The sequence below is a fragment of the Canis lupus genome, chromosome 4 (genome assembly GCF_048164855.1).
Source record: "Canis lupus baileyi chromosome 4, mCanLup2.hap1, whole genome shotgun sequence".
Classification (NCBI taxonomy): domain Eukaryota; kingdom Metazoa; phylum Chordata; class Mammalia; order Carnivora; family Canidae; genus Canis; species Canis lupus.
Window position 1 is genome coordinate 16,201,066 of NC_132841.1, and position 11,531 is coordinate 16,212,596.

The following is an 11,531-nucleotide window of genomic DNA, read 5'->3' on the forward strand; positions in this document are numbered from 1 at the left end:
TGTTTTCTCCCTGGGTTTTGTTTTTCCTTCGTAATGTACTTAAGGCTCTCATGAAAGGAATATTGCTCATTCCCAGGAAAAGGATGGAGACTACGGACAGTGGGTTGAAACTAAGATATTGAACTCACAGAAAGCATGAGGCTGAGTTTCACAGCATTCTGTTTGTCTGATGGTTTTGAGCAACAGATGAATTAAATGGCAGGCGGCTGCTCTTCAGCCATGTACCCTGCTCCACCACAGCAAGTAATTCTGGACCACATTAGGCACAGGTGATAATAAAGCCCCACCAAATATTACTTCATGCCCACACTTAAAATCACAAATCAAGGATCTGTGAATCATCTTGCATTCTGATTTCAGGTTCTGGCATTCTATTTAACCTCAAACTACCTAATCCATTATATCCATTATATAATCCATTAATATAATCAATAAAGAATGGGGTGTATTTGAAGATAGTGTTATGGCTGTTAAGTTTAAAAATGTGTCTGAGGAATGCAATCTTCTCCTGCTTGTCTTATCTGCTTTTTGTTCAGGCATTTACAAATTCTGTTCAGATTCTTGGAGTAAAAGTGAGTAAGTGTATTTTTAAATTTTTCTGTGGAAAAAAATAATAAATGAAAACATTCTGGAAGATTCATTTATTCAGAATACTTTCCCAGTAGCTCAGTGTGTGTGTGTATGTGTGTGTGTGTTTGTGTGTTAGACATTTTTATGGAGTTATTTGGCAGAATTTTAAAACTCTGGGGTATGAAAACTATCTGATTATTTTCTTTGCTTTGAAAAATCTGACTGAGTCCTCAATTCTTGAAATCTTAAGATGAGTGCATAATTACCTTATAAGCCATTGTGCACATTAGTTTGCAAAGGAGAAAAGCCAGGGAATCAACTTTGCTTAAATGGAATGAACTTTCACAATTAAATCCTTTTTGGGGTGTGTGCTTCCTGAATCCCCAAGATGGCTATGTTCCCAAGGCAATGTGGAAAAGCAGAGGGGGTGTTGCAACACATCACCCATGAGAATGCAAATGTAGTCTGAATATAAAATTAAAGACATCTGTAGGAACAATGAAAATGTGTGACTTAACATCTAGTGTCCCAAACCAAGTGAAACACCCAGGTCTTGGCAAACTATATGTCATTAGTTAAGTGATAATGTGAAGAAGGCCTGAGCTAGTCCAGATTACCCCATGAGAAACTGATTAAGATTGTCCCATTTTATCCTTTATTTAAGAATAGATTTTTCTTTTTTTTAAATATTTTTTTTAAATTTTTTTATTTATGATAGTCACACAGAGAGAGAGAGAGAGAGAGAGAGAGGCAGAGACACAGGCAGAGGGAGAAGCAGGCTCCATGCACCGGGAGCTGGACGTGGGATTCAATCCTGGGTCTCCAGGATCGCGCCCTGGGTCAAAGGCAGGCGCTAAACCGCTGCGCCACCCAGGGGTCCCAAGAATAGATTTTTCACATAAAAATATCCTATTGGTTGACTATTTCAAGCAATATTTGAATCATTTGAATGTTATCAGGAGGAAAAACACTAAACATAATAACTAAATGTTTGGGAAAACAGTTTAGTTTACTGTGAAAAAACACTAGACTGAGGTCTCTGGATACTTAGCAAAATAACTTTGACCTGCTATCAGAAAATTTTACTGAATATTAGTTCTGCTGCTAATGTTCATGAACAAATCACAGTAACTCCTTGCATTGTTTGTTCTTCTTGAAAGTAAGGGGGAGAGGGTTGGACCATCAGTCGTAAGCTCTGTAATTCTGTCTTGTCCAAACATAGATGGAATTTTCAAGATATCTATGTACAGAGAGGTACCTTTAAACTTCATGACTTTAGTGTAGTATCTCAAAGTTTTCACTAATTAATAATGTGATACTTAACATGTATGAAAATATAAGGAATTAAATGGTAGTCACATCATTATATAAACTGCTGGGTAAAGATGGTGGCTTCAGGACACACATATCACTTCAGTTCCTCATGAACTCCCACTTAAGCTACACATAGACTCATTTTTAGTTGAGGGCATAAACTTACAATGACAAGGAGAGTATGACTGTCTCCATAAACTTAACAGTGAGAGCCTACCTGCAAATCACACATAATAGACACTTCCTAGTTGGTCTCTTCTTTTTATGACCAGGCTTAGTTTGTATTTTGTTTCACAGCCAAGGGGAATCCATAGCAACAGCATTTGGGAAGCGTAAAAATAGATGCATGAGTGGGAATTGACAGTAAACCTGAGAAAGCCAAATCCTAAACTGATATTGGGAAAAGATGAGAACCAATTAAGTTTATACCAAACAATCCTGAAAAATCTCAACATTAATGGCACCAGTGTTGGGGGAGGGGCGGCAGGGGCCGGCAGGGGTGGGAGGGGAGGGTTGAGAGAGGGGAAGCAGAGGATTAGCTAAAGACTGGTAAGAAGCATTCAGATCCTAAGGCCCTCCCATTGCCAACCCAGCAGAGAACATGAGACAAGAAAAGAACAAGGGCTAGAGCTTCCAAAATCTGAATTAAAAAAAGTAGCAGTAGGAGAGGAAATGGAGAGGAGAGAATCGTCAAAGTAGTTCTAGAATGCTTTTCAGAATCAAAAGGCATGGATTTTCCAAAATGAAAGAGCCTAGTGAATTCTCAGCACAGGATTGAACAAGATTCATATTAAGGAACAACAACATTGGAAGCTAAAAGACCATCAAAAAATTCCTTCAAAATTCTGAAGGAAATGATTTCTAAACTAGAATTTTATATCCAGCCAAACTATTAATGAAGTGTCAAGGCAAGACATTTTCTTTTTTCTTTTCTTTTTTTTTTTAAGGCAAGACATTTTCACACTCAAAACATTTCTCTCCCAAAAATAATTTATTAGAAAGTTGTGGGGTGTTATGTTCCACCAAGATACATGAATAAATGAAGAAAGAGGAAGACATAGGATACAAAAAACAGGATGTACAACTCAGGGAAGAGATCAAGGGACTCCCCAGGATGATCGTTAAGGAAGTTCCCCAGGTGACAACTGTACAGCATGCTTAAAGTTCACATTGGAGCAGTGTGATTCAGAGTCATATATGACATTATCTTTTTGACCTAAAAATGGCTAGGTGAGCCTGCTTATCTGTAATTGGCTTTCTTGGGTCATGTGCAGATAAATTTTCATTTCTTCTCTTCCTGCATGTCAGGTGAGGACACTTGTTCCCCCTGTATATATGTTCTATTTGGACCTGTTCCTGACAGCTAAAGGTTAACCAAGGTGAGATCAGAAGCAGCCAATACAGACCATATTTCTGCCTGATGTCCAGTACCTGGCCCATATGATGCCCTGCCAATGTCCCAATTATGTGAGTCCAGTGTTCCCTTTTCTAAAAAAGATTTTCTTTTATTTATTTATTCATAGAGACACACAGAGAGAGGCAGAGAAATAGGCAGAGGGAGAAGCAGGCCCCATGCAGGGAGCCCAATTCAGGACCCAATCCTGGGACCAGGATCATTCCCTGAGCTGAAGTCAGATGCCCAACCACTGAGCCAGCCAGGCGTCTCTAGTCCAGTGTTTCTTAGAACTTACTCATGGCCTAGCCTGCTGTCTCCCCAAAGGACTTTGGTAGACTATCAATAAAAATAAAGCCAGACCAAGATCCAGAATCACCCTGTAAATATCCTTCTGTAAATTCCTCTTTTCCATTTAATGTTATTTTAATGAAACTTACCCATGTTGATGCATTTGGCTCTAATTCATTTCTTTTCACAGCTTGCATTCTATTGCTTGACTATACTATAATTTATTAATCTGTTCTTTTGTTGTTTGGACTTTTAAGTTGTTTACTATTTTGTTATTACAAACAATGCTTGTATGAATATTTTTGTACATGTCTTCCAGTTAATATGTAAAAGAGTTTTCTTTGGTATGTGCTTAGAGAGGAATTGCTGGATTATGGCATTTGTGTGTAACTTAATAGATATTTCCAAAACATCCTAGATAATGTTTCATCAAGTTTTACTCCCACCAGCAATGTATAAAAGTTTCTAGTGCTCTACGTTGTCACCAATACTTTACTTGGTCTTAGCAGACTTATTGAAGTTTGCTAATTAAGTGTGTATAAAATGTTTTCTCATTATGGTTTCCATTTTCATGTGACCAGTGAGGTTAAACATCTTTTTTTTTTTTAATTTTTTTTTTTATTATTATTTTTTAAACATCTTTTTGAGTTCATTGGCCATTTAGGATTCCTATTCTTTGGCTTGTCTATTCACCTCTTTTGCACATTTTTCTATTTAAATATTCATCCTTTCCCCTGGATTTGAGGAAATTATTTATATATTCTGGGTAATCCTTTGTTGATTATAGGTATTCTAAATATGTTTACCCAGAGTGTGGTCTACCTCTTCACTATTATTATGGTATCTTGTTTTGGGTAAACTTAAAAAAATTAAAGTATAAGAGATATATAGAGTACACAAATCTTAAAGATATAGCTCAATAAATTTTCACAAATAAATATACCATATAAATATGCATATAAATATATTATGTATCTGGATGCATTGTTAGAATGTGGTTAAATTAACGAATATTTTCCTTTATGGTTTGTATTTTGTGATTTGTTTAAGAAATCTTTCCCTATCACAATGTCATAAATACATTCTCTTATTTTTCTTCTAAACATTTTAGTTTTATTTTTTTTTTCATGGACCTGAAATATGTGTGTATATGTGTGTGTGTATACTTCGAAGTAGAGATCTAGGTTTGTTTGTTTGTTTCCATATAGATAATCATTTGTTCAAGCACTATTGATTGACTAGTCATTGCTACTCTCTAATCTACAAATCCATCATTTTTGTGCATCGAGATTCCATACATGTGAGAACCTAATTTTGAGGTACCCCACTGTGTCCACAGGTCTCTGTCTTGCTTTGCACCAATACTCATTATCTTAATTACTCTATCATAAGATTTAATACTGAGGAGAGCAAAAATTGCTCCATGTTTTTTTTTAAATTTTTTTTAAATTTTTATTTATTTATAATAGTCACACAGAGAGAGAGAGAGGCAGAGACACAGGCAGAGGGAGACGCAGGCTCCATGCACCGGGATCCCGACGTGGGATTTGATCTCGGGTCTCCAGGATCGCACTCTGGGCCAAAGGCAGGCACTAAACTGCTGCGCCACCCAGAGTTCCCATCCATGTTTCGTACCATATGCTCCCAGCTGGGGACTGAAGTATGAAAGCACAGAAGGGATCCTGCAAACCCAGGGTGGTGAGAAGAAACAAGGCTTGAGCGCACAAGGGTCTGGCCTCAGTTTCGTCTTATCTGCATATTTGATTTTGGGCAGGTCACACTTCTGTCTGGGTCTCAGCTTTTTCATTAAAAACATGTAAATTCGACTGACTCCATGAGGTTCCTTCTCACTCAAAAAGTCCTGACTCCATCAGATCTGTTTTTCCAGCTCTCCAAGAACCAATCCCCTGTGCCCAAATGAAAAGCAATGCTGTGGAATTTATCACTAGAAAAGGATGACTTTAACCTCCAATTTTTTGTTCTCATTTTCAAAGATTAAACTAGACTTTTTTCCCTTTTAATATCTTCTCAGATCTTGTCAACTATCTAAGCTCAGAAGAGCACAGCCACCATTGATTTCTCATAAATGTCTCATCTATTTCATTTTGTCTAAAACAACTTGGTTTACAAGTTTAGTTGGTCTCATTGGGACTGTAAAAATACCTCTTCCTCTTTCAGAATGGATTATTTTGAGTAATGATATAAACGAAAATCAGCATGTAGTTTTATCTTGGTTATTTTGAACTAGAACCACCAGAAGAAATGTTCCTGCCCTTATAAAGCAAATAAGTTCTATAGTGACTTGCTGTAATGAGTGTTCTTTATTTTAAGATTTATATTCATTCATTCACATTTACAAAATAAATACTTGTTGGAGGGTAGATGTAATTATTCTTGCTACTGACGACAAAATTTTTAAAATATTCACTATGGACTTTCTTTAAAATATTATTTACCGGAAAATAATATTGGAAGTATGGCGAGACAGGTATCAAATCAGGATTATCTGCATTGGAAGGCATCTTACGGAGCCAGACAAATGTGCATGTTTTATTTATTTATTTATTTATTTATTTATTTTTTAATTTTTATTTATTTATGATAGTCACAGAGAGAGAGAGAGAGAGAGGCAGAGACACAGGCAGAGGGAGAAGCAGGCTCCATGCACCGGGAGCCCGATGTGGGATTCGATCCTGGGTCTCCAGGATCGCGCCCTGGGCCAAAGGCAGGCGCCAAACCGCTGCGCCACCCAGGGATCCCCAAATGTGCATGTTTTAAGTTATGAAAGGTAAGTTCAGGCAAAAGAAGAATGACTTGCCCAAAGATTCAACTTAGGGGATCTCTTCTGCTCTAGAAAACTCTTCTAGAGGAATTGATGTTTACGTGCTTTTCTCAAATTGTTTAATTACAATGTTATTCATACATTCAAGGGCAAATCCAGGTTTTGTGGCATCAAAGTAACTTAATTGGAGGAGGGGACTTTTTTTAAAGGACACAAAATTATAAATATAAAATTCAATATAAAAGGGAATATTTATTTAGAATAGAAAACCGATCAAACAAATTGCTGAAGATTTAGAGACTCTAGTACCTTTCTTCAGAGATATTTTTAGGTGACTTACCAGAAACACATACAGTAATGTTTCTAAGCGCAGTCTGCCTTCCCTTCCCCATGGAGGAGAGTCCACAACCCCTAGCAGCAACCAGCTTTTGTGGCTTCATCAGCTTCGTGGTAAATCTGCAACTACACACATTACGCACACTATTTCACTGATGGTAAGACACAGCGTAATACAGACAATACAGGCATGTATATCTCATTTTTATGTCATAATAAAAGAAAAAAGCAGATTTGTTATAAAGTGTAGTGGAACACATGGGCTTTAACTAAAAAAATAATGATAAGGAAAAATGATACCTTTTATTCATTGTCTGTTACAGTCCAGACTCTCCCTTGTTTTTAGATGAGGAAACAGAAGCTCATAGAAGTAGAGCAAGCTGTCCAAGGAGCTAGAGCTATTTGTATTCTATCACTCCAGCCTCCCACCAATGATTCCAAAATGACTCTGTTCAAGTGCTCTGTAGAGGGCCTACTGCAGGAGATGCAAAATGATAAATGAGGCCATTCCCTGGCAGTGGAGCTCAGAAGCACAGAATATTTCCCCCAAAGATACCAGACTCACATCCCTTTGGAAGCTTTCTTAACAAAAATAACAAACCACACAGCTGGTCGGAGGTAGAGTTTGGGTTATTTCCCAACATTTTAGTTTTAAATACATTACATAATGCAGCCTGCTGCAGACCAGCAATGCCAATGCATCTCCTCATGGCTTGTGATTTTATCCTTTTCGTCACTTAGTGGAATATAGTCATATATTCAGAACTGACAATTTCAAGGATATACCATATTGAATTTATCTGAACAAGCCATTTCAGTACCCACTTTCAATACGTGTGTGATGAAAAGTACTTAATTTTAAGACTTTGTATCTTATATACCTGGTGTATAGGTTTAGTGTGCCCAGCGTGCAGTATGAGAGTTGGGAGAACTAGTCTCGCTCCTGTCCTTGCTACTAACTACTTTTCTGCAGCTTGATGATTTCTTTCCTTTGGGTGCAAAATTGTTTAACCTCTTTCAATGTACCTCTTTCAATTGCATTCCTTGGTAATGAAATAAAAGTGTTAGAACTCTGAAATAGTCTATGATAAAAATTTTTTTTCAGAAGACTGATCTATGAAAATGATGCCAGCGTTATTCATAATGGGAGGGTTGTGGAGGTTACCTAGGGAACCATATGTGGTGAATGGAGATAAGTAATTTGGATAGCATGATTACCAAGGGATATCACTCAACTATTACAAGCACTTAACTAGATGTACATATGGCAGTGTGACTAGATATTAAAAAATATAGTAAAAAAATATATATAGGAACGATCACTTTTACAGAATAATACCAGTTACATAAATTATAAACATGTATTTTTAATACAAAATGACAGTATGTGTTTTGCAAAGGTAAGTGGATATTCAAATACATATGTTAAATACATCAGGTGTCACTGTTAGGGCTGATATCGGGCATGGTGATGAAGAAGGAAAGGGTACGATGGTAGAAAGAAGAGCCTTGCACGGACCAGAGACTCTAGGGTGCTATGGAACAAAAGGCCTGGTTAACTCAATCGTGTGCACACACACAATTCAGTAATAGTCATTTGCTCAAGAAAGACTAGGGACTTATAAGACTCAACACCAAAAATATTGACTCAGAACAGTATGAAATGTAAATTTCAACCAACAAACATAGGCAGCATAAATCTTCTCATATAAATTCAAAATTACTGATAAAATTAGGAAAGGTAAACTTAAAGAAACAGTCAGAACTTATATATTAGACTCATGTCCTCAATTCACATATGTGAATACGGGTCAAATTTGGGTCTTAAAAAATTTAGAAGAAATCCACATGTGATAATAATGAAAGGTTACATATTCTCAGCATTGGACACTCACCAACTTCATTGTTTCTATCATGTTTGCTTTTTTCAGCCAGATTATTTTTGGCTCTACTTTCTCTGGCTTGCTTCTATGGGCAGTCCTGGGCTTCCTCTTCCTTTGGCTGCTGTCTTGGCATGAATATTATTGATATTTCTTTTAAAGAAGTAAATAGTTCTTGCTTTGGCCACACACAGTATAAATTCTCTCCCTTTCCCCTTGTCCCCCATCTCTGTCACACACACACACACATGCACACACATCACACCACACAACTACTCTTAAGACATTTAATAGAGCCAACTCTACAATTAGTGGCTTAAGAGTGATATTTAATACCAGGGTGAAAGGGGTGGTATAAATATGATAATATGGAGGAAAAATGTTCCAGAGAATTCCAAGAAACTATTTGTTCCACAGGGAAAGAGATAACCAGGGACCAAAATTTATTACTTTATTATATACGCCATTCCCATAGCCCAAATCTAAGTATTTAAATTATATTACCGGGGCACCTGGGTGGCTCAGTGGTTGATTGTCTGCCTTTGGCTCAGGTCATGATCCCAGGATCCTAGGATCGGGTCCCACAGTGAGCCTGCTTCTTCCTCTGCCTATGACTCTGTCTCTCTTTGTCTCTTGTGAATAAATAAATCAAATCTTCCAAAAATAAATCATATTAGTATACATGATAGGTTTAGTATTTTACCTAAGGAAAAACTTTTGATGATCATGAATTCCCTTACGAGGTAGAGCTTGCACCCACAACTTTTTCTGTGACCACAACTCTTATTCTCTTATTAAGTGAATGTTGCTAATTTGTGATGGCCTGGGAAATGAAGACAGCAACTTACTAGAATTTTGTCTAAAATTAAGTTGAGGGACGCCCAGGTGGCTCAGCGGTTTAGCACCACCTTCAGCCCAGGGCGTGATCCTGGAGACCCTGCATCGAGTCCCATGTCAGGCTCCCTGCATGGAGCCTGCGTCTCCCTCTGCCTGTGTCTCTGCCTCTCTCTCTCTCTCTCTCTCTCTCTCTGTGTCTCTCATGAATAGATAAATAAAATCTTTTTAAAAAATTAAATAAATAAAATAAAATCAAGTTGAATAGTTTAAAGAACTTTCTTATGAATCATGCATATGCTCTTTAGTTCTTGTATGAGGAGACTTCAACCTAATTTGCTCAGAGATGGTCCTCTTTCCTCCTCTTCCAAACACCAATTATGCTCTTAAAAAAAAAAAAAGATTTTATTTATTTATTCATGAGAAACACACAGAGAGAAAGGCAGAGACATAGGTATAGAGAGAGAAGTAGGCTCCCTGCGGGGACCCTGATGTGGGACTTGATCCCAGGACCCTGGAATCACGACCTGAGCATAAGGCAGATGCTCAATCACTGAGCCACCCAGGTGTCCCACCACTTATGTTCTGGATACTTGAGTTCAGCTGCTAACTGTTCTATACTTAGCAGGGCTTATCATGCTACCTTTTGTTTGGTAAAATATATTCTGCATTGAGTATCACAGTTCTTTACATTTTCCTCCCCATTTATACAAATGCTTCTATAGCCCAGCAATCATTCTGGGATAGCAAAGAATGTGTTGGGCTCTGGGAAGAAGAATGATTATCATGGAAGGTGATGGTTACACAGTCTCTCCTGTGCTCAACTTTTTATTGCTTAACTGCAGAGAACTGCCATAACTCTCTGTGAGCTTCTGGACTAACAGGGTTTTCTTAAAAGCTTTTTTTTTTTTTTTTAACCTAACCTGTGTCTTCCCAACATGAACATAGGTGCATAATTCCACTTACGTTGTATGAAACAAGGCAAAGCTGTTGAGAACTCTTTTAAGTCATCACTAGGTTGACTCTCCACTTCCTTCCACTCTCCACCTTAAAATGCCCAACAGCCAAAAGACAAACAAATCATTCTTTTGGAATTATTCTTCTTGGCTTTGTAGTTAATGGAAAGAATGAATTTAAGAGCAATCTTGAAGGCTGCCAAGAAGACCTTAATTTAAGTCATGGTCATAAAATTTTTGAGTTAGAAGGATCCATAAAGGCTACTTAGCTCACTTTCTGGATTTTTCAGATGAGGAAACTGAGACCAGGAAAAGTTGAATGACCTGACAAAAATTACAATGTCAGAACTTGACGTTTTAAATGCTGGTAAAGCAGTAATTTTTTTGGCCATGATATCTACTGTGGGCTCTGAGATTTATTGTAAATTGTATCAGCTGGGTTTACCTCAGTTGCAAATGATTAAAAAAAACAAAAAACAAAAAACAAAAAACAAGACATCCAGAAACCTAGTCTAACTAATTTAAAGAAAAGAGGAAAAATTATTGGCTCATGTAATAAAGAGTCTAGGGGGAAGTTTGGCTTCCAACATCCTCCAATCCAGTAGCTCAAATAATGTCAACAGAACCCATTTCCTCTATCTGCTTCACTCTGTTATTCTCTGATGTATTCCTCTTCCATATGTGAAAGATGGTGGCAACAGCTCCCAACTCAATATCCTCTCAGATTCTATCCTCTCAAGTTCGGTAGGAAAGAGCCAGGAGCTCCTGAAGTAGACTCATATCATCATATTGGCTCTAATGGGGACTATGTGGCATTTCCATAGAAACCACAGAGACCAGGAGAAACATGATACATTGATTGGCTTAGGCTTGTGTCACATACAGTGAGAATCAGTACACAAATTATCTGAAAAAGTTAATAGATACATGTTACTTGTTATTTTCTAACAATTATATAGCCCCTCTCTGCCAGCTTGTTCTAAGAACTTTACAAATATTAACCCATTTAACCATCTTAACAACCCAGTGAGATAGGTACTGTTACTACCTCTATTTCAGAAATGAAAAAACCAAGTCACAGAGGGGTTAAGTAATATGCCCAAGATTATACAATCTGTAACCTACAGAGTAGCCCCAATTCCATCTGAGGCAATCTTGCTTTTGAATATCTGCTT

General features: G+C 37.4%; 1 long non-coding RNA gene across 2 annotated transcripts in view; it reads right to left on the reverse strand.

Annotated features, from left to right (window-relative positions):
- The window catches only part of LOC140631499 (uncharacterized), a 49,138-nt gene extending 41,849 nt beyond the window's left edge, over positions 1 to 7,289 (reverse strand). The window contains exons 1-3 of one of the 2 annotated variants that reach the window (XR_012029044.1): positions 6,987 to 7,289; positions 6,691 to 6,812; positions 5,047 to 5,250 (exon numbers count right to left, since the gene is read on the reverse strand). This is a non-coding gene — a long non-coding RNA (uncharacterized lncRNA). Of the gene's footprint in view, positions 1 to 5,046; positions 5,251 to 6,690; positions 6,813 to 6,986 lie in introns of those variants that run through there. The other variant, XR_012029043.1, reaches the window with a different exon arrangement.
- Positions 7,290 to 11,531: the final 4,242 nt, after the last annotated feature.